At 41.5% G+C, this 22,684-nt stretch overlaps 1 protein-coding gene across 1 annotated transcript in view; it reads left to right on the top strand.

The window, feature by feature from the left end:
* The window catches only part of Trpc5 (transient receptor potential cation channel subfamily C member 5), a 357,009-nt gene that overhangs the window by 281,852 nt on the left and 52,473 nt on the right, over positions 1-22,684 (top strand). The gene's annotated exons all lie outside the window — the stretch shown is intronic.

A 22,684-nucleotide genomic window follows, 5' to 3' on the forward strand; every position in this document is an offset into this window, starting at 1 on the left:
TACACAATGGAGTACTACTCAGCTATTAAAAAGAATGAATTTATGAAATTCCTAGCCAAATGGATGGACCTGGAGGGCATCATCTTGAGTGAAGTAACACAATCACAAAGGAACTCACACAATATGTATTCACTGATAAGTGGATATTAGCCCAAAACTTAGGATACCCAAGATATAAGATACAATTTGATAAACGCATGAAACTCAAGAAGAATGAAGACCAAAGTGTGGACACTGTGCACCTTCTTAGAATTGGGAACAAAACACCCAGGGAAGGAGTTACAGAGACAAAGTTCGTAGCTGTGATGAAAGGATGGACCATTTAGAGACTGCCGTATCCAGGGATCCATCCCATAATCAGCTTCTAAACGCTGACACCATTGCATACACTAGCAAGATTTTGCTGAAAGGACCCAAATATAGCTGTCTCTTGTGAGACGATGCCGGGGCCTAGCAAACACAGGAGTGGATGTTCACAGTCAGCTATTGGATGTATCACAGGGCTCCCAATGGAGAAGCTAGAGAAAGTACCCAAGGAGCTAAAGGGATCTGCAACCCTATTGTTGGAACAACATGATGTACTAACCAGAACCCCGGAGCTCTTGTCTCTAGCTGCATATGTATCGAAAGATGGCCTAGTCGGCCATCAATGGAAAGAGAGGCCCATTGGACTTGCAAACTTTATATGCCCCAATATAGGGGAATGCCAGGGCCAAAAGAATGGGAATGGGTGGGTAGGGAAGTGGGGGGCGCTATGGGGGACTTTTGGGATAGCATTGGAAATGTAATTGAGGAAAATATGTAATAAAAATATTAAATAAAAAAAAAAAAAAAAAAAAAAAAAAAGAAGTGGCAAAACCAAAGTCTGACTTCATATCTGTCTCATTCAGCACATACACACTAGGGGCTGGGTAGTGTGGTGGTTATAGCACAGCCAGCAGACAAGTATATTTTAATGTTAAATGCCCCATTTTCTCTTATGATACCTACCTCTGCCAGCCTAATACAAAAGCAACCTTAGGTAGCATGTACTGAAATAAGCATGATTTTATTTCCACAAACTTTACTTTAAAAAAGAAGTAATCATGCCGGTGTGGTGGCGCATGCCTTTAATCCCAGCACTTGGGAGGCAGAGGCAGGCGGATTTCTGAGTTCGAGGTCAGCCTGGTCTACAAAGTGAGTTCCAGGACAGCCAGGGCTATACAGAGAAACCCCCCTGTCTCGAAGAAGAAAAAGAAGGAGGAGGAGGAGGAAGGGGAGGAGGAGGAGGAGGAGGAGGAGGAGGAGGAGGAGGAGGAGGAGGAGAAGGAGAAGGAGAAGGAGAAGGAGAAGGAGAAGGAGAAGGAGAAGGAGAAGGAGAAGGAGAAGGAGAAGGAGAAGGAGAAGGAGAAGGAGAAGGAGAAGGAGAAGGAGAAGGAGAAGGAGAAGGAGAAGGAGAAGAAGAAGAAGAAGAAGAAGAAGAAGAAGAAGAAGAAGAAGAAGAAGAAGAAGAAGAAGAAGAAGAAGAAGAAGAAGAAGAAGAAGGTAATCGTAACTCGTAACAGCCTATATTTGGGCCAAAGGCTCTTATAGGCAGGTGACCCTAAGTTAAAGTATTAAAATAGTGTGATGACTCTGACTTTTGTTATAATACCCAGCCTATGACTTAGACAAGCCACAGGTTTCTGTCTCAATTTCCTTGGTAGTATGATTAATATACTGTATCTCCTCCGAGCCATCATTGAAAGAAATAACAATGAAAGGAATGAATGATTGTAAAGCACCTGGCCCACAGTCAACTTCTTAGTAATTCACTACTATTTAAAGCCCACCACTGGGACTGCAGAATTAGGTGGGTAGCAGAGCATTTGCCTAGCATCCATGAGTTCCCCAGCCCTGCTGGAGCTGGAAACGAGGAAGGTTGGGAAAGAACCCAACTGCAAGGACATGTGTTTGGATACTTCCTACGCCCCAGTGTTCCCCATACTCAGCAGAAATTATCATTCCCATGGCCTTCCAGATAATTTGACTCTCTCTTCAGTTGGAGAAACAATGGGCCCTTGTGAACTTACCTTCCTGTCTCAAACATTATTTAAAATGTTTCCTGACCTCCTTGTTGCTGGTTCCTCCCTGGGAATCTCATCCTGGGAGACAGGAGTCTGGTTGCTACAATATTAGGATTCTACTGCAGGAATTAGATTCTTGCCATGATGAGTCATGATGACTGCATCCCAGTTAGGAACCTGGAGGTTATAGATGATGGAGGCTCTTAATGAACATTGCTAACTTAAGTGAATTAGCTGTTTTGGGTATAGCCTAAACCAGAATGTGTGTTTGTTGGTTGCTGTTATGTTTTGTTTCATTTTGGTGTGGTCTGGTTTGGTTTGGTTTGGTTTGGTTTGGTTTGGTTTGGTTTGGTTTGGTTTGGTTTGGTTTGGGGTGGTTAGTTTTATTTTGTTTTCAGTGTTGCAAACTGGAATAAAGGCTTTGTGCATACTAAGTAAGAGCCCTACTCCTCAGACACATCTTCAAACTGAAAAGTGATCTCTTAGAAGCCTTGAGAAGAGTGGCTGGGAAGACACAACCATACTCACACTGTTCCTGGGTTTCTTTAAACACACAGGAGCCACAGACCATGTTTGTCTTATGATTCTGAAAAATAGCCCAGTAAAGTAAAACCACCCTGCAAGTTTTATGCCTGTTTAAGTAGGGTATACTCAGATTTGTTAAGGAAAAGTAAAGAGGAAAAACGCCTAAGAGAGGGAAGGGTCCCAAGAAATAGATAACCCCAAGTTTCTACTTTGAATGAAAAACCCAGTCACGCAATCCTTCCTCCCAGCTTTCAAAGCAGCCAAGAGATTCCACAGCTTGTCAGCCATCATTTCTACTGTCCTAACTCGCCAGACTCCCACAACAAAAACTTCTCTCTGTTATCTACCAAGCTGCCCTTCATCCTCTATGATGTAGCTTGCATAACAATCTGGTTTTTCTCTCCAGAATTCGATTGTTAGAGGGTTTTCATTGGATCTGACTACAATAAGGAGTGTGCTGACTCCAATTGTATGTACTTTTTCAGTACAATAGCTCTCTTGTACCTCACCATCTTTTCTCCCTCTTGCCACTACCATCAATCGCCCTTCCAGAGTTCAAAGCCAATAATTAGCATAACAGGACGCATCGCATCAGGAGAATGTGCAGAGCGACTGACAATGGAGGCAAGCATTATGCATACAAATTTCATCTAAGCATGACTGCACTGAATCATACATCGCATCATCACAATACTATATACAGGGAGCAACAACTTTCCATATATTGTATAAAACCAATAATGATGAAAGTAGCTACCCTTTCTTGAATGAAGAGCTCATTTAACCCTCATAATAATCCATGATTTTAAAAATACATGTTTCTTAGTTGTCTGACAACTTAATCAACTCTCTTAGTCCTTATAATGACACTAAGATACAGGTTACTTTATAATCCTCATTTTGCAAACAGAGGGCCAGAGACATTAAGTAACTTGCCTATGGGCATCCTGCAAAATGGCTGCCATTTGAATCCCAGGGTCTCTCCATCTGATTCTAAAGTAAAGACTATGCCCCTAACTTTGCAATGTTATCATTAGAAGCATTCTATACTCCTGTAGTTTGTATTATTCTGTCATGTAATCAAAGACACCTAGTCACCTGCCCAATGTTGAGAACACTGCAAAGTACTTCTCACCCATGATCTGTCTAGTTGACATCAGTCCTATAAGGCAGGCAACACCACTGTTCCACAGATACAGGCTCAAACTCAAAGACTTGTTTTCAGTTCCACCACAAATCAGAGCTCAGGTGAGGCTAAAGGTTCAATACAGAGCTCAGGTGAGGCTAAAGGTCCTCTCCACTTAGGATAGGTTGTTCTAACAGATCCATGGCCAGTTCAAAATATAAGTCAAAACTGCCTTTAATACAGCTAACCTGTAAAACATCCCAGTTTAGCTACATAGAATTCTGTAGAGTACCATCACTTCTCACTGTGACCACAGGACTGACTGACAGCTGTGGACAACCACCACTGTTCAGCATCATGAGAGTTTCATACCACATAGGGACTACCTAAAGATTGAATTTTTAAATTCAAAATATGCTTTGTATTGAACCTGTGCAGCCTTCCCACTATCCAAAAGGTAAAAATTCATAAATTAGACTATTATACATTTTATGGAGTTTTTGGTGCTACAAGGCCTCAGTCTGTAGCCAGGGCTCCGTTGAACTCATGACAATCTTTCTGCCACAGTCTTTCTGAGTGCTGATACTATAGGGATAGACCATCACACCTGGCTTGGAGGGTTATAAACCAAAGAGTATCGATACAATTGTTACAGATAATTTCTTTATTTATCTGAAATGTGTATTTAATTTGGCATCCTGTGTTTGCGTATGTTAAGCTTGGCAAACCTAATGATGAGGGCTGCCTCACCACTGGGAATTACCTGACCTATGGGACAATCTGTTAATATATTATTGATCTAAATGTTAACAAATGTAGAATTCCAAACCACATCTGGTCCTGAGGGAGAGACAGGAATGCAGCTGAAATGAGGCTTGTCGCCACTAGACCTCTTACATTCTCCCAGTGTTGGGCTTCAGCAGCCCTCAAAGAAGATCCAGCTGTCTCAGACATGCCACCAGAATCAGTTATAACTTTGGTTCTCATCCGATTCCCAAACCCCTGCTGGGTTTGTGGTATTAGTTTGACCATTGGTTTATCTCTCTCTGCTTTAGGATGTTTATTCTCCAGAGTCCCCTTCAAGCTTCCTGAGTTAAGCCAGTTGAATTGCAATTCCCAGGTGACCTGACCCTGACCATGTGCCATGTGAATTCTTGCATGGCTTTACTCAACTCTGAGGCTTTCCTTTTCCCTTGCTTTCGAGTGTTGTGGCACCCGCTCCTTCCTTGCTGAGAAACTTCCCAACACTGGTTTCCCTTTCCATCTAGAAAGCCTTTCAGGAAAGGAAGAAACCCCCTTCCACCCTTTGCTGCCCTGAAGAAACCATTGTATAGCACAACAGTTCTCCAACCTGTGGGTCACAACCCTTTTGGGGTTGCTTATCAGACACCCTGCATATCAGATATTTGCATTATGATTCATAACAGTAACAAAATTATAGTTATGAAGTAGCAATGAAAACAATTTTATGGTTGGAGGTCACCACAACATGAGGAACTGTATTAAACAATTGCAGCATTAGCAAGGCTGAGAACCACTGATGTGAGACATAATTCAGCTGGTCTAATTCCATTTTCCTTTCAAAGTCTGTCTACATAACCAACACAAGAGAATTAGAGTATCTGTAACGGAACCCACTGAGGTAATACAAACCACTGTGTACATTTATTTTCAAACAAAAAATATACTTAAAACTATGTGTTTGGAGATAGTCTTAAGCTAAGCTCCTAGTCCCACTTTTCCTCCATTGACTTCACAGTAGTGGGTCTCGGGTCTAGGTTGACATGGGAAGTGTTTTTCCCACTGACATTTCATATCAGTCTGCCATTTACTGTCCCCTTTAAACTAGCAGCCCAGCAGCTTCAGAATCACATCTACAAGCAAACAGCCACAACACAGACGGCTTGTCTGTGTCATGTACCATGCCTCAGTAATGCCAGAATAAGAAGTATGGAGGGGTGGGGGAGGAAGGAGGAGAAGCTGAGATCAGAATGTAAAGTTAATTCATTAATCAATTAATTATTTCTTTAAAAAGAAGACATCTCCTTGTGGCATTAAATTTACCATCAAATTTGTAACTTAACTGAAGAAATATAAAACGCCCTATAAAGCCACTATGTGTCCAGTATAAGGGCTACTTCCAATCATATGCTGGGCCAGAACTCCCTACTAACTGTTATTTGTTGGTATCAGATATCTGCTGCCTTGGAGATGATAGAAGGGGCGTGTTTAATGAAGATGGAGCTACGCAAACTCATTGCTGTGGTCAAGGAAGAACAATGGTTCTCAACAGCAGTGGTCCCAACCCCATTGGGGTTGAATGACCCTTTCACAGGGCTCACCTAAGGCCATCAGAAAACACAGATATTCACATTATAATTCATAGACAATGGCAAAATTCCAATTATGAAGAAACAACAAGAATAATTTTATGGTTGGGGGTCACCACAACATGAGGAACTGTGTTAAAGGGTCACAGCCTTAGGAAAGTTGAAACTACTGGCCTAGAATGTATTCCTTACTTTACATTGTCCTTGATGGCATTCTTGAATCCAGCTTGATTGGTAACTACAAAGCAAAGAGAAGTCAATGAATCTGGGATCATTTCCACTGAGCTGATTTTCAAACATACCCTTGTTCACAAACTATCTTTTGCAGAGCTGACTTCTGATATAATGGAAGTCTGGCCTATTTCAGTGTGTACCCACTTACTGATAATGAAAGAAAGCCTTCTTAAATCATGAACAGGCTCTTTTTTTCTTGTTTTTTTTATTTTTTTATTAAATACTTTCTTTATTTACATTTCAAATGTTATCCCCTCTATCCCTTCCCTCCACCCCCTACTCACCAACCCACCCACTCCTGCTTCCTGGCCCTGATAGTCCCCTATACTGGATCATAGAACCTTCACAGAACCAAGAGCCTGTCCTCCCACTGACAACCGACTAGGCCATCCTCTGCTACATATGCAGCTAGAGCCATGAGTCCCACCATGTGGTTTCTTTGGTTGGTGGTTTAGTCTCAGAGAGCTCTGCAGGTACTGGTTAGTTCATATTGTTGTTCCTCCTATGGGATTGCAAACAAACCCCTTAAGCTCCGTGAGTACTTTCTCTAGCTCCTTCATTGGAAAACCTTCATTGGGCTTTTTAAAAAACCTACATAGAAAGGCTATTACCTCTGATCTAATTGTAACTGATAGCCATTGTTTCTCACTAACTTGCATCTTCCCCACTGGAGAAAGGGACCATTTATGCTCCCCTGTCAAATATTCATAATTTCAAAGTTGACAAAAGAAAGAAGAAATATGTGTATCTGCTAGAAGCTGTCCAGCTTGAAATTGTCTATTTATAAGCATACAAAGACAATTTGTTGCAGTAACTTCATAGTACACTGGGCTCTGTGCAGCTGGAGGTGGTTTGGCTCTAGCAACTGATCCTCCTTGGAGACCCAGATCTTCAGTTGATGTCCCCCAACGTAAAGTTTCATAGTATTTGCATGCTATAGCATATACATTAAATCATCCTCAGTTTGCTAATACTACTAAATACAATGTAAGTGCTACTTAATAGTTGCTAGGCTGAATTGTTTAGGGAATAACAAGAATAAAGTTTATACATGCTCAGATTTATGTATTTCTAAAAAGTCCTTTGTAGAATGCCAACTGCACTTCTTCGCAAACTTCTGGTTGTTCATACCTGTCAGGGAAACCTTTCTTCTAGTGTCTTTTATTTCACTTCTGTACATTGTCACTGATATAAAATCACCTGGAAATAGCCACTGAGATGGTTCAGTATGGGACCAACAGTTTTTATCCAGATAGAGGTTTGGTACTTCCTTCCTTCATTATTTCTCTCTGTGTCTCTGTGTCTCTGTCTCTCTCTCTCTTTCTCTTCTCTTCTCTTCTCTTCTCTCTCTCTCTCTCTCTCTCTCTCTCTCTCTCTCTCTCTGTGTTTCTCTCTTCTCTTCTCTTCTCTTCTCTCTTCTCTCCTCTTCTCTCTCTCTCTCTCTCTGTCTCTCTCTGTGTGTCTCTCTCTTCTCTTCTCTCTCTCTCTCTCTCTCACTCCTTTTTTCTTTTCTTCCTTTCTGCTTTCTTCCTTGGCTTCTTACAGGCTCTGTGGCAGGGCACAAGACTGAAGACCAACTAAGGAGATACTGTTTATGCCTGATAGAGGTCCTGTCTGTTAATAGTTTGTTCTATCTCACAACCTGGCTCACTTCTCAAAAGCCCACTGATCCCAGATCCTCCACTCCTACAAGGAAATTCCCCCACTTTCCATCACCTCCTTGGACGGTGGAAACTGAAGACCCAGAGAAATCTGCCCCTCACTTTTTCTTCCTCTCCATGAGCACTTGCTACAGCATGGGGCACTGTAGGCATTGAAATGTTAGCTGTGGTTATTATTATTACAATGCCTCTCTGACTGTGCTAACCATAGCCACTGCCTAGGTTTGTTAAAGTAGCTTTGCCTCCACTTCCAATGGGCTTGCATCCTCATGAGTCTGTTTGTACACTGAGAGTATCTCACATTGAAGCTGCTGTACAGCCTGGTTGTGAACCCATCAACTATAAAGAAGCATTGTTTGGCTTCATGCTCTGGTAGCTGACAGGGAGCCATGCTACTGCCACTGCCCATTATCAGCAAAGAGGCTTACATGGCATATGTCTAGCTCCCCCCCAAAAAAAATTCATATTTGTATTTCATTTTGTTTATTCTTCTTACTTGTTTATTCTTCTATTTACTTTGATTCTTTGAGGAAATGTCTCACTCTTAGGTACTAGCTGGCATGGAAGTCACTAACTTCCATGTGGTCCTCAAACCTTCCTAATGCTGCAACCCTTTCATGTTGTGGTGACTCCCAACCATAAAATTACTTCATTTCTATTTCATAACTGTAAACTTTGCTACTGTTATGAATCATAATGTAAACATCTGACATGCAGGATATCTGATATGTGAGATCCCCATGGAAGAGTCATTTGACAAACCCAAATGGGTGACTAGCCACAGCCTGAGAACCACTGCACTAATATAATCCTGGCTGGCCTCAAATGCACAGCAATAAAATTTTACATTTGAAGTACAGTTTATACTGAATGCTTACTGCTTTTGTAGCGTGAGAAGTCCAAGCATCATGAATCAGGGGCCATCTGCACATATAAAGGGCTTTTAAAAGTACCCAAAGCACAGGAAAGGCTGTGCATATTTTGTCTCTGACTAGTACGACTGCTTCTACAGAAATGCCTGGAGGGACTACAGAAGTTAGATAAAAAGACGAATGGTGTCTGTGTCTTGGAGGACTTGGCAGGGACATGTGCTATATGAGTTATGTGCTTGGGTGGTCAAAAGGAAAGCCAGTTGATCATTTGAGTCTGAATTTTCGCAGGGAGAGGAGGGGAGGAATTGTCTCATATTGTCAAAGGCCATAAATGCTGCAGAGCATGTTGAGATAGAAATGGCATGTGTGAAAGTGTTCCTCCCCTCAGCAGCATAACAGTGCAATTTAAAGGCCAATTCACAGGTTCTTCAGAGAACAAATATAACATAAAGACCAGTAGGAAGAACCAAAGTGGTCAGGGCTTAAAGGAGAAAGAACAGGTCATCTGTGGTTGGAGAAATCAAGGAAGGCTTCCAGGAGGGAGCAGCATACTCTGATTTCAAGCCATTCCTTAGGACTTTAATGCAGGCTGATTTTTTTTCCCTGCTTCTGGGTATTCTATGCTGTTTCCTTTCTATACTGCATAGGCCTTCCCTTTCTGACTAAATGCCCTAAGTTTCGAAAGTGTGACAAAGTCGTGAGATTTTCCCAAAGCCGTTAAACAGATCCAAAACGAACGAGTGCCTTTCATTCTAGACCTTTCTCTTACAAAATGTTAATGAGAGATAAAATATGCATGAGTTTCTCTTTAACCTTTACTTGGCAAAATAATCCCTGAATTTGGATAAGAGATGGCCTTGATCAATGGGAGCCAACCATGTTGGGACCTAACCTGCCTACCCTTTGCATGGCTCGTGCAAACATCTAAGCACACAGGAGGTTGCCCTGTTAATAGTTTCATAGTAACTAGGCTCTTCCAGGCTCGAAGGCTCTCAGGTCATGCTTCTTCCACAAGCACTAGTTAGCAGTGAGCTGGAATATGGATAAATACTTGTTGGAAGTCTCATATGCACGCCCCTTGCCATAAGCAAATCAAATTCTATTGTGCCATGGGGTCAGCTGGTAAATGAGCTATTAAAGCCTTCTGATTCTTTAGACAGCTGTAGAAACAAAAGCCACACATGACAAGCTTGGTAAGGGGCTAGGGAGATGGCTCTCCCTTCTCAGAATTCTGAGAGGAAAGCCAAGAAACACTCTAGTTTTCTAAGAGAGGGATATGCTCTTGACAATGCAACTGTGCATCATTCTTGCCAAGAATTCTTGTTCCCTAACAATTGGAGCAGGGGCTGTCTCTGACTCTGTTGTCTGCCTTTGGATCCCGTTCACCTAACTGGACTGCCTGTTTGGGTTTCAGCATGAAGGATGTGCTTAGTCCTGTTGGGACTTAATGTCTCAGAGTGGTTGATACCTAAGTGGGGTCTTCCCCTTCTCTAAGGAAAAGGGGAGGAAGGAATAGGGGAAGGAATTTGTGAGGGTGGGACTGGGAAGAGGAGAGGGGGCTGTGATTGGGATGAAAAGTGAGAAATTAATCAATGAAAAAATAAAGTATTGGAAAGTGAACTGGGGGGGAAAAAGAAGTCTCCCTGCACGAGGTCAAAAGCAACCACATCTCCCAACCTAAAACATCAGCTCTCTGAAGGGGTCTGAAGCCCCATAGGAGGAACATCAATAGGAACTAACCAGTACCCCCAGAGCTCCATGGAACTATACCACATGGAGGAACCCATGGCTCTAACTATATATGTAGTAGAGGATGGCCTAGTCATCCATCAATGCGAGGAGAGGCCCTTGGGGGAGGGGATAGGGGGATTTTTGGAGGGGAAACTAGGAAAGGGGATAACATTTGAAATGTAAATAAAGAAAATATCTAATTTTAAAAAAAGAAACTGTAATAATAATAAAAAAAAAATCAGACCTGAGACTGCTTTGGTTGTGGAGGCAGAAATCCGGCCTGAATAGGGCCACAAGCCTCTCCGGTCAGAAAAGCACCAGGGTAGCTAGAGCTCAGGGTCGCCTGACACCCGCCAGCTACCCACGACCCCCGCCACAGGATTTTGAGACTGCTGGTGAGTGGAACACAGCTTCTGCTCCAATCTTTAAACAGTGACAACGACAACAACTAACCCCAGAGATTACCAGATGGCGAAAGGTAAACGTAATAATCTTACTAACAGAAACCAAGACCACTCACCATCATCAGAACCCAACACTCCCACTTCGCCCAGTCCGGGGCACCCCAACACACCGGAAAAGCTAGACACGGATCTAAAAGCATATCTCATGATGATGGTAGAGGACTTCAAGAAGGACTTTAATAACACACTTAAAGAAATACAAAGGAACACTGGTAAACAGGTAGAAGACAGTAAAGAGGAAGCATAAAAATCCCTTAAAGAATTGCAGGAGAACACTGCTAAAGAGTTACAAATCCTTAAAGAAAAATAGGATAACATAATCAAACAGGTAGAAGTCCTTACAGAAAAACAGGAAAACACATCCAAACAGATGATGGAAATGAACAAAACCATACTAGACCTAAAAAGGGAAGTAGACACAATAAAAAAAAAAACCCAAAATGAGGCAACACTGGAGATAGAAACCCTAGGAAAGAAATCTGGAAACATAGATACCAGCATCAGCAACAGAATACAAGAGATGGAAGAGAGAATCTCAGGTGCAGAAGATTCCATAGAGAACATCGGCACAACAATCAAGGAAAATGTAAAATGCAAAAAGATCCTAACTCAAAACATCCAAGAAATACAGGACACAATGAGAAGACCAAACCTACGGATAATAGGAGTGGATGAGAATGAAGATTTTCAACTCAAAGGACCAGCAAACATCTTCAACAAAATTATAGAAGAAAACTTCCCAAATCTAAAGAAAGAGATGCCCATGAACATACAAGAAGCCTACAGAACTCCAAATAGACTGGACCAGAAAAGAAATACCTCCCGACACATAATAATCAGAACAACAAATGCTCTAAATAAAGATAGAATACTAAAAGCAGTAAGAGAAAAAGGCCAAGTAACATATAAAGGCAAGCCTATCAGAATTACACCAGATTGTTCACCAGAGACTATGTAAGCCAGAAGATCCTGGACGGATGTTATACAGACACTAAAGGAACACAAACTCCAGCCCAGGCTACTATACCCAGCCAAACTATCAATTAACATAGATGGAGAAACCAAAGTATTCCACGACAAAACCAAATTCACACATTATCTCTCCACGAATCCAGCCCTTCAAAGGATAATAACAGAAAAAAAAAACAATACAAGGACAGGAACCACGCCCTAGAAACAACAAGAAGGTAATCCCTCAACAAACCTAAAAGAAGACAGCCACAAGAACAGAATGCCAACTTTAACAACAAAAATAACAGGAAACAACAATTACTTTTCCTTAATATCTCTTAATATCAATGGACTCAACTCCCCGATAAAAAGACATAGACTAACAAACTGGCTACACAAACAAGACCCAACATTTTGCTGCTTACAGGAAACTCATCTCAGAGAAAAAGATAGACACTACCTCAGAATGAAAGGCTGGAAAACAATTTTCCAAGCAAATGGTATGAAGAAACAAGCTGGAGGAGCCATTCTAATATCTGATAAGATTGACTTCCAACCCAAAGTCATTAAAAAAGACAGAGAGGGACACTTCATACTCATCAAAGGTAAAATCTTCCAAGAGTAACTATCAATCCTGAATATCTATGCTCCAAATACAAAGGCAGCCACATTCATTAAAGAAACTTTAGTAAATCTCAAAGCACACATTGCACCTCATACAATAATAGTGGGAGACTTCAACACACCACTTTCACCAATGGACAGATCATGGAAACAGAAACTAAACAGGGACACAGTGAAACTAACAGAAATTATGAATCAAATGGATCTGGCAGATATCTACAGAACATTCTATCCTAAAACAAAAGGATATACCTTCTTCTCAGCACCTCATGGTACCTTCTCCAAAATTGACCACATAATTGGTCACAAAACAGGCCTCGACAGATACAAAAATATTGAAATGTCCCATGCATCCTATCAGATCACCATGGACTAAGGCTGATCTTCAATAACAAAATAAATAATAGAAAGCCAACCTTCACGTGGAAACTGAACAACACTCTTCTCAATGATACCTTGGTCAAGGAAGGAATAAAGAAAGAAATTAAGGACTTCTTAGAGTTCAATGAAAATGAAGCCACAAAATACCCAAACTTATGGGACGCAATGAAAGCATTTCTAAGAGGAAAACTCATAGCTCTGAGTGCCTCCAAAAGGAAACTAGAGAGAGCACACATTAGCAGCTTGACAACACACCTAAAAGCACTAGAACAAAAAAAAGCAAATTCACCCAAGAGGAGTAGACGGCAGGAAATAATCAAACTCAGGGGTGAAATCAACCAAGTGGAAACAAGAAAAACTATTCAAAGAATCAACCAATCAAGTAGCTGGTTCTTTGAGAAAATCAACAAGATAGATAAACCCTTAGCCAGACTCACTAGAGGGCACAGGGAAAGCATCCTAATTAACAAAATCAGAAATGAAAAAGGAGACATAACAACAGATCCTGAAGACATCCAAAACACCATCAGATCCTTCTACCAAAGGCTATACTCAACAAAACTGGAGAACCTGGATGAAATGGAGAAGTTCCTAGACAGATACCAGGTACCAAAGTTGAATCAAGATCAGGTTAATGATCTAAACAGCCCTATATCCCCCAAAGAAATAGAAGCAGTCATTAATAGTCTCCCAACTAAAAAAAGCCCAGGACCAGATGGGTTTAGTGCAGAGTTCTATCAGACCTTCAAAGAAGATCTAATCCCAGTTCTTCACAAACTATTCCACAAAATAGAAACAGAAGGTACTCTACCCAACTCATTCTATGAAGCCACAATTACTCTGATACCTAAACCACAAAAAGACCCAACAAAGATAGAAAACTTCAGACCAATATCCCTTATGAATATTGATGCAAAAATCCTCAATAAAGTTCTTGCTAACCGAATCCAAGAACACATCAAAACAATCATCCATCCTGACCAAGTAGGTTTCATCCCAGGGATGCAGGGATGGTTCAATATACGGAAATCCATCAACGTAATCCAGTATATAAACAAACTCAAAGACAAAAACCACATGGTCATCTCGTTAGATGCGGAAAAAGCATTTGACAAGATCCAACACCCATTCATGATAAAAGTCTTGGAAAGATCAGGATTTCAAGGCTCATACCTAAACATGATAAAAGCAATCTACAGCAAACCAGTAGCCAACATCAAAGTAAATGGTGAGAAGCTTGAAGCAATCCCTCTAAAATCAGGGACTAGACAAGGCTGTCCACTTTCTCCATACCTATTCAACATTGTACTTGAAGTCCTAGCCAGAGCAATTCGACAACAAAAGGAGATCAAAGGGATACAAATTGGAAAAGATGAAGTCAAAATATCACTCTTTGCAGATGATATGATAGTATATATAAGTGACCCTAAAAATTCCACCAGAGAACTCCTAAGCCTGATAAACAGCTTCGGTGAAGTAGCTGGATATAAAATTAACTCAAACAAATCAATGGCCTTTCTCTACACAAAGAATAAACAGGCTGAGAATGAAATTAGGGAAACAACACCCTTCTCAATAGTCACAAATAATATAAAATATCTTGGCGTGACTCTAACTAAGGAAGTGAAAGATCTGTATAATAAAAACTTCAAGTCTCTGAAGAAAGAAATTATAGAAGATCTCAGAAGATGGAAAGATCTCCCATGCTCATGGATTGGCAGGATCAACATTGTAAAAATGGCTATCTTGCCAAAAGCAATCTACAGATTCAATGCAATCCCCATCAAAATTCCAAATCAATTCTTCAACGAATTAGAAAGTGCAATCTGCAAATTCATCTAGAATAACAAAAAACCTAGGATAGCAAAAACTCTTCTCAAGGATAAAAGAACCTCTGGTGGAATCACAATGCCGGACCTAAAGCTTTACTACAGAGCAATTGTGATAAAAACTGCATGGTACTGGTATAGTGACAGACAAATAGACCAATGGAATAGAATTGAAGACCCAGAAATGAACCCACACACCTACGGTCACTTGATCTTCGACAAGGGAGCTAAAAACATCCAGTGGAAGAAAGACAGCATTTTCAACAAATGGTGCTGGCACAACTGGTTGTTAACATGTAGAAGAATGCGAATCGATCCATTCCTATCTCCTTGTACTAAGGTCAAGTCTAGGTGGATCTAGGAACTTCACATAAAACCAGAGACACTGAAACTTATAGAGGAGAAAGTGGGGAAAAGCCTTGAAGATATGGGCACAGGGGAACAATTCCTGAATAGAACAGTAATGGCTTGTGCTGTAAGATCGAGAATTGACAAGTGGGACCTCATGAAACTGCAAAGCTTCTGCGAGGCTAAAGACACCATCAATAAGACAAAAAAACCACCAACAGATTGGGAAAGGATCTTCACCTATCCTAAATCAGATAAGGGACTAATATCCAATATATATAAAGAACTCAAGAAGGTGGACTCCAGAAAGTCAAATAACCCCATTAAAAAATGGGGCTCAGAACTGAACAAAGAATTCTCACCTGAGGAATACCGAATGGCAGAGAAGCACCTGAAAAAATGTTCAACATCCTTAATCATCAGGGAAATGCAAATCAAAACAACCCTGAGATTCCACCTCACACCAGTCAGAATGGCTAAGATCAAAAATTCAGGTGACAGCAGATGCTGGTGAGGATGTGGAGAAAGAGGAACACTCCTCCATTGTTGGTGGGATTGCAAGCTTGTACAACCACTCTGGAAATCAGTCTGGTGGTTCCTTAGAAAATTGGACATAGTACTACCGGAGGATCCAGCAATACCTCTTCTAGGCATATATCCAGAAGATGTCCCAACTGGTAAGAAGGACACATGCTCCACTATGTTCATAGCAGCCCTATTTATAATATCCAGAAGCTGGAAAGAACCCAGATGTCCCTCAACAGAGGAATGGATACAGAAATTATGGTACATTTACACAATGGAGTACTACTCAGCTATTAAAAAGAATGAATTTATGAAATTCCTAGCCAAATGGATGGACCTCGAGGGCATCATCTTGAGTGAAGTAACACAATCACAAAAGAACTCACACAATATGTATTCACTGATAAGTGGATATTAGCCCAAAACTTAGGATACCCAAGATATAAGATACAATTTGCTAAACGCATGAAACTCAAGAAGAATGAAGATCGAAGTGTGGACACTGTGCCCCTTCTTAGAATTGGGAACAAAACACCCAGGGAAGGAGTTACAGAGACAAAGTTCATAGCTGTGATGAAAGGATGGACCATTTAGAGACTGCCGTATCCAGGGATCCATCCCATAAGCAGCTTCTAAACGCTGACACCATTGCATACACTAGCAAGATTTTGCTGAAAGGACCCAAATATAGCTGTCTCTTGTGAGACGATGCCGGGGCCTAGCAAACACAGGAGTGGATGTTCACAGTCAGCTATTGGATGTATCACAGGGCTCCCAATGGAGAAGCTAGAGAAAGTACCCAAGGAGCTAAAGGGATCTGCAACCCTATTGTTGGAACAACATGATGTACTAACCAGAACCCTGGAGCTCTTGTCTCTAGCTGCATATGTATCGAAAGATGGCCTAGTCGGCCATCACTGGAAAGAGAGGCCCATTGGACTTGCAAACTTTATATGCCCCAATATAGGGGAATGCCAGGGCCAAAAGAACGGGAATGGGTTGGTAGGGAAGTGGGGGGCGCTATGGGGGACTTTTGGGATAGCATTGGAAATGTAACTGAGGAAAATATGTAATAAAAATTTAAAAAATTAAAAAAAAAATCAGGTCTCAGTTGGTTGCTACCCCTATAGGGTTGAACAGACCTTTCACAGGGGTCATATATCGAGTATGCTCCATATCAGATATTTACATTACAATTTCAAATAATAGAAAAATTACAGTTATGGAGCAGCAATGAATATTTTATGGCTGAGGGTTGCCACAATATGAGGAACTGGATTAAAACATCAAGGCTTCTTTTACATCAGTAAGCACTGTGCATTTCAATTAGTGTGGCAAGATCCCCAAGCAAGGTGGGAAGAAACCCAGCTTTCTGTGTTTTTCAAAGCATACTACCCTTGGATTTTCAGGGAATACAATGTTGTGAGCTTAGCTCAAGGTGTCAACTGAAATAAGGTATCAGGTCTGACTCTACCTGCTACCAACAAATGTACCTTAGCATCATTGCCATCATCTGTAAAATGAATGATACCAGTATCTGCTATTAGTGTGTGCTGATATATGTGAAATCATGGTGTCTGGCCCTTTCTAAGAGCTGAGCACATGGCAATACACCTATGCTAAGAGGTTTCCTAGTGGTGGTGGGTCCGTGGCTGCTGGGGAAGGAAGAGTCAGTTGCTGTCAGGAGTTTGGCTCCTGATGAGTTAGTTGCAGTACTGGCTAGTTTTGTGTCAACTTGACACAGGTTGGAATTATCACAGAGAAAGGAGCTTCAGTTGGGGAAATGCCTCCATGAGATCCAACTGTAAGGCATTTTCTCAATTAGTGATCAAGTGAGGAGGTCCCCTTGTGGGTGGTGCCATCTCTGGGCTGGGAGTCTTGGGTTCTATAAGAGAGCAGGCTGTGCAAGCCAGGGGAAGCAAGCCAGTAAGGAACATCCCTCCATGGCCTCTGCATCAGCTCCTGCTTCCTGACCTGCTCGAGTTCCAGTCCTGACTTCCTTCAGCGATGAACAGCAATGTGGAAGTGTAAGCTGAATAAACCCTTTTCTTCCCAACTTGCTTCTTGGTCATGATGTTTGTGCGCGAATAGAAACCCTGACTAAGACAGTTACCCATGCTCAAGCAGATGACCTCACATCCATGAGCATTCAGGCAACACCAACTGGGCTCTGAGCTATTAAAGGAGAGAGAGAGAGACAGAGACAGACAGAGAGACACAGAGAGAGGACATGAGGTAGGAGGAGAATTTGGGGGGAGGGGGAAGGGACAAAAAAAGACAAAATACATTGTGTATGTGTATAAAATTGTCAAAATAAATGAAAATGTTTTAAAATATGTATTCAGAATCAACCTTATGTCAGGCATTTTGCAAAATACTGGTGATCAAATGAAGAATGAAGCATGGTCTTCATCCAACAAGCTATTCAGAAGCTTCTGTGCTCCCTAGACTTGATTTTGCCTTGTTTCATTGAGTTGGGGTTTTTGTTTGTTTGTTTTTTGGTTTTTTTGTTTTTTATGTTCCCGGGCAGAAGAATTGGGGGAAAACTGTACCATTTCCCTCAGTTCTCACAAATGACAAGTTAAAATGTCACAGACACTTTCAGAAGGGCAGAGTAAGGACTTTTGAAAATCTACTCTTACAAAATAGTACCAAGACCTTGAGAATTTCCTTAAAATCAAAATTTTTCCCCAAAACACTAGAAATGAGCCAAAAGCTTCCAACAATCAGAGATGAATTGATCCAAATAAACCAGATGACTATTGGGAAGAATAGCAAGTTCTGCAGTATTTTAACATGCCCTATTCCCATCTTCCTTTACCCAGCCCACAACAACATGGAAAACCAAAAGTCCCTGTTGGCCACGGTATCTGTAAAAATTCAGCACCTGGCACCAACTGGAGTGAGCTGAATGGTTTTAAGCTCACTCCAAATAAATCTATCCCTAGAGAATTATCAGTCTATGACTGTCAGGCAACCCTCTACAAAGAAAAATATCTGTCACAGCGCTTGTCCTCCTACACCTGAGTCAGTACCAACAGCCCTTTCTTTTACAAGGGCATTTTGGAATAGAGAAACAACAGTTGTTTAATATCTAGTCGGCCTGAGGTGGACCATAATAGTTGGGGAAAATAATCAAACAAACAACAAAGGCAATCTGAATCCAACAACATATAATAAGGATCCCACACCTAGCCAAGTGGAATGTATCCCAGGAATGTGAAAGTAATTCACCATAAAATCCTTCCATGTAATGTAGTTGTGGAGGAAGAAGTAAAAACCTCAAGATCGTGTCACTTGACACAGAGAAGACTCTCAGCAAAATCCAACAATCTTTCATGGTCAAAACATGTGGCAAGTGTGACTAGAAGAGAATATCCTCCGCAGATAAATGGAAAACTACAAAAGGCCTTTTGCCCTAAGATCTGAATTAAGACAAATATGCCTACTCTTAGTACTTCAATCAGTTCATCACTTTACCAGAGATAGTTCTTAGTTCAGTTAGATAAGAAGCACAGCTAAACATCCAGTGTAGAAAGGAAGAGTTAAAACTCTGTTGTGAAGGACAAGATCCAACACCCATTCATGATAAAAGTCTTGGAAAGATCAGGAATTCAAGGCCCATACCTAAACATAATAAAAGCAATATACAGTAAACCAGTAGCCAACATCAAACTAAATGGAGAGAAACTCAAAGCAATCCCACTAAAATCAGGGACTAGGCAAGGCTGCCCACTTTCTCCCTACCTATTCAATATAGTACTTGAAGTCCTAGCCAGAGCAATTCAACAACCAAAGGAGATCAGGGGGATACAAATTGGAAAGGAAGAAGTCAAAATATCACTATTTGCAGATGATATGATAGTGTGTGTGTGTGTGTGTGTGTGTGTATGAGACCCCAAAAATTCCACCAGAGAACTCCTAAACCTCATAAACAGCTTCAGTGCAGTAGCTGGATATAAAATTAACTCAAACAAATCAGTGGCCTTTCTTTACTCAAAGGATAAACAGGCTGAGAAAAAAATTAGAGAAACAACACCCTTCAAAATAGTCACAAATAATATAAAATACCTTGGTGTGACTCTAAGGAAGTGAAAAATCTGTATGACAAGAACTTCGAGTCTCTGAAGAAAGAAATTAAAGAAGATTTCAGAAGATGGAAAGATCTCCCATGCTCATGGATTGGCAGGATTAATATAGTCAAAATGGCTATCTTGCCAAAAGCAATCTACATGTTCAATACAATCCCCATCAAAATTCCAACTCAATTCTTCACAGAGTTAGAAAGGGCAATTTGCAAATTCATCTTGAATATCAAAAAGCTAGGATAGCAAAAACTATTCTCAACAATAAAAGAACCTCTAGTGGAATTACCATCCCTGACCTCAAGCTATAATTCAGAGCAATTGTGATAAAAACTGCATGGTACTGGTACAGCAACAGACAGGTCCCTGTTCTGTTCAATGCAATTGAAGACCAGACAGAAGACAGAATTGAAGACCCAGAAATGAACCCACACACATATAGTCACTTGATCTTTGACAAAGGCACTAAAACCATCCAGTGGAAAAAAGACAGAATTTTCAACAAATGGTACTGGGTAGCATGTTGAAGAATGCGAATTGATTCATTCCTATGTCCTTGTACAAAGCTCCAGTCTAAGTGGATCAAAGAACTCCACATGAAACCAGAGACAATGAAACTTATAGAGGAGAAAGTGGGGGAAAGCCTTGAAGATATGGAAACAGGGAAAAAATTCCTGAACAGAACAGCAATGGCTTGTGCTGTAAGATAATCAACAAATGGGACCTCATAAAATTGCAAAGCTTCTATAAGGCAAAAGACAGTCAATAAGACAAAAAGGCAATCAACAGATTGGGGAAAGATTTTTACCAATGCTAAATCCAATAGGGGACTAATTGTTGGGAATTAAAAGGGGGGCGGGAGTGCCCTAGAGAAGAAAAATGGGGGGGAGATATAGTCCACATCCAACCAGAGTTCCTGTGCTCTGGGTGGGCGGATGCAGGGAGAGCTGCCAGATGCTTTTCCACTCAGCCCTGGGTGGGCATCTAAGCCTCTGACCCCACTCAGCGGGGGATGGATAAGGGGCAGCCCCCACCCAGGGACCCCAAGGCGACACCCTGTCGCCCTGGGGTTATAGGAGAGAGGGATAAGGGAAGAGGTTTCCAACACTGACCAGAGTGCGCAGCAGATCTCGATGGAGCAGAGACTCTCTATGGTTTAAGAGCTTTATTATAGAAATGCAGGGGGAAAAAGAGAAGGTAGAAAGAGAGAGAGGGAGAGAGAGGGGGAAAGGCTAGAGAGAAAGAGAGTTAGAGGGAGAGAGGAGAGGAGAGGAGAGGAGAGGAGAGGAGAGGAGAGGAGAGGAGAGGAGAGGAGAGGAGAGGAGAGGAGAGGAGAGGAGAGGACAAAGAAAAAGGAAATAGAAGAGAGGAGAGAAGACAAAGAGAGGGGAGAGAGGGGTAAGAGGGAGACAATAGAGCAAGAAGTAAGAGCGTAAGAGTAAGAGAGTGAGGTGGAGGCTGAACAGCCCTTTTTATGGTCTTCACTGTTGCTAGGTAACTGGGATGTTTAGCCTGAAGGTCAAAAGCTTGGTCCACTGTCTATGTGACTACTGACCACACTTCTCTTGAGGGGGCTGTGGGAGGTGGTAACTTAGACAGGAGCCAGAGTTCCAGGAGCATGAGGGAACACCTACCGTGTCATGAAGGTGAATTATGACCATCGGGGTTCAGACCTTAGCTTGACTGGAGACCAGTCTGCAATTCCCCACAACTAATATCCAATTTATATAAAGAACTCAAGAAGTTGGATTCCAGAAAACCAAATAACCTTATTAAAAAATGGGGCTCAGAGCTAAACAAAGAATTCTCAACTGAGGAATACCAAACAGCTGAGAAGCGTCTGAAAAAAATGTTCAACATCCCTAATCACCAGGGAAATGCAAATAAAAACAACCCTGAGATTCCACCTCACACAAGTCAGAATGGCTGAGATCAAAAATTCAGGTGACAGCAGATGCTAGCAAGGATGTTGAGAAAGAGGAACACTCCTCTATTGCTGGTGGGATTGCAAGCTGGTACAACCACTCTGGAAATCAGTTTGGTGGTTCCTCAGAAAATTGGACAGAGTACTACCAAAAGATCCAACCATACCACTCCTGGGCATATATCCAGAAGATGTTCCAACTTGTAATAAGGACATATGCTCCATATATTCATAGCAGCCTTCTTTATAATAGCCAGAAGCTGGAAAGAACCCAGATGTCCCTCAACAGAGGAATGGATACAGAAAATGTGGTACATTTACACAATGGAGTACTACTCAGTTATTAAAAACAATGAATTTATGAAATTCTTAGGCAAATGGATGTATCTGGAGGATATCATCCTAGGTGAGGTAACCCAATCACAAAAGAACACACTGAAATGCACTCACTGATAAGGGGATATTAGCCCAGAAACTTAAAATACCCAAGATACAATTTGCAAAACTCATGAAACTCAAGAAGGAAGACTAAAGTGTGGATTCTTCGTTCCTTCTTGGAATGGGGAACAAAATACCCATGGAAGGAGTTACAGAGACAAAGTTTGGAACCAAGACTGAAGGAAGGACCATCCAGAGACTGCCCCACCTGGGGATCCATCCCATAATCTGCCACCAAACCCAAATACTATTGTATATACCAACAAGATTTTGCTGGCAGGACCCTGATATAGTTGTCTCCTGTGAGGCTATGCCAGTGCCTGGCAAAAACAAGAGTCACAGTCATCTATTGGATGGAACACAGGGTCCCTAATGAATGAGCTAGAGAAAGTACCCAAGGAGCTAAAGGGGTCTGCAGCTCTATGGGAGGAACAACAATATAAACTAACCAGTAGCCCCAGAGCTGTGTCTCTAGTTGCATATGTAGCAGAGGATGGCCTAGTCGGCCATCAATTGGAGGAGTGGCCCTTGGTCTTGCAAAGATTCTATGCCCCAGTATAGGGGAATGCCAGGGCCAGGAAGTGGGAGTGG

Source organism: Mus caroli, unplaced genomic scaffold, assembly GCF_978045245.1.
Source record: "Mus caroli unplaced genomic scaffold, Mus_caroli_1 scaffold_5, whole genome shotgun sequence".
Classification (NCBI taxonomy): domain Eukaryota; kingdom Metazoa; phylum Chordata; class Mammalia; order Rodentia; family Muridae; genus Mus; species Mus caroli.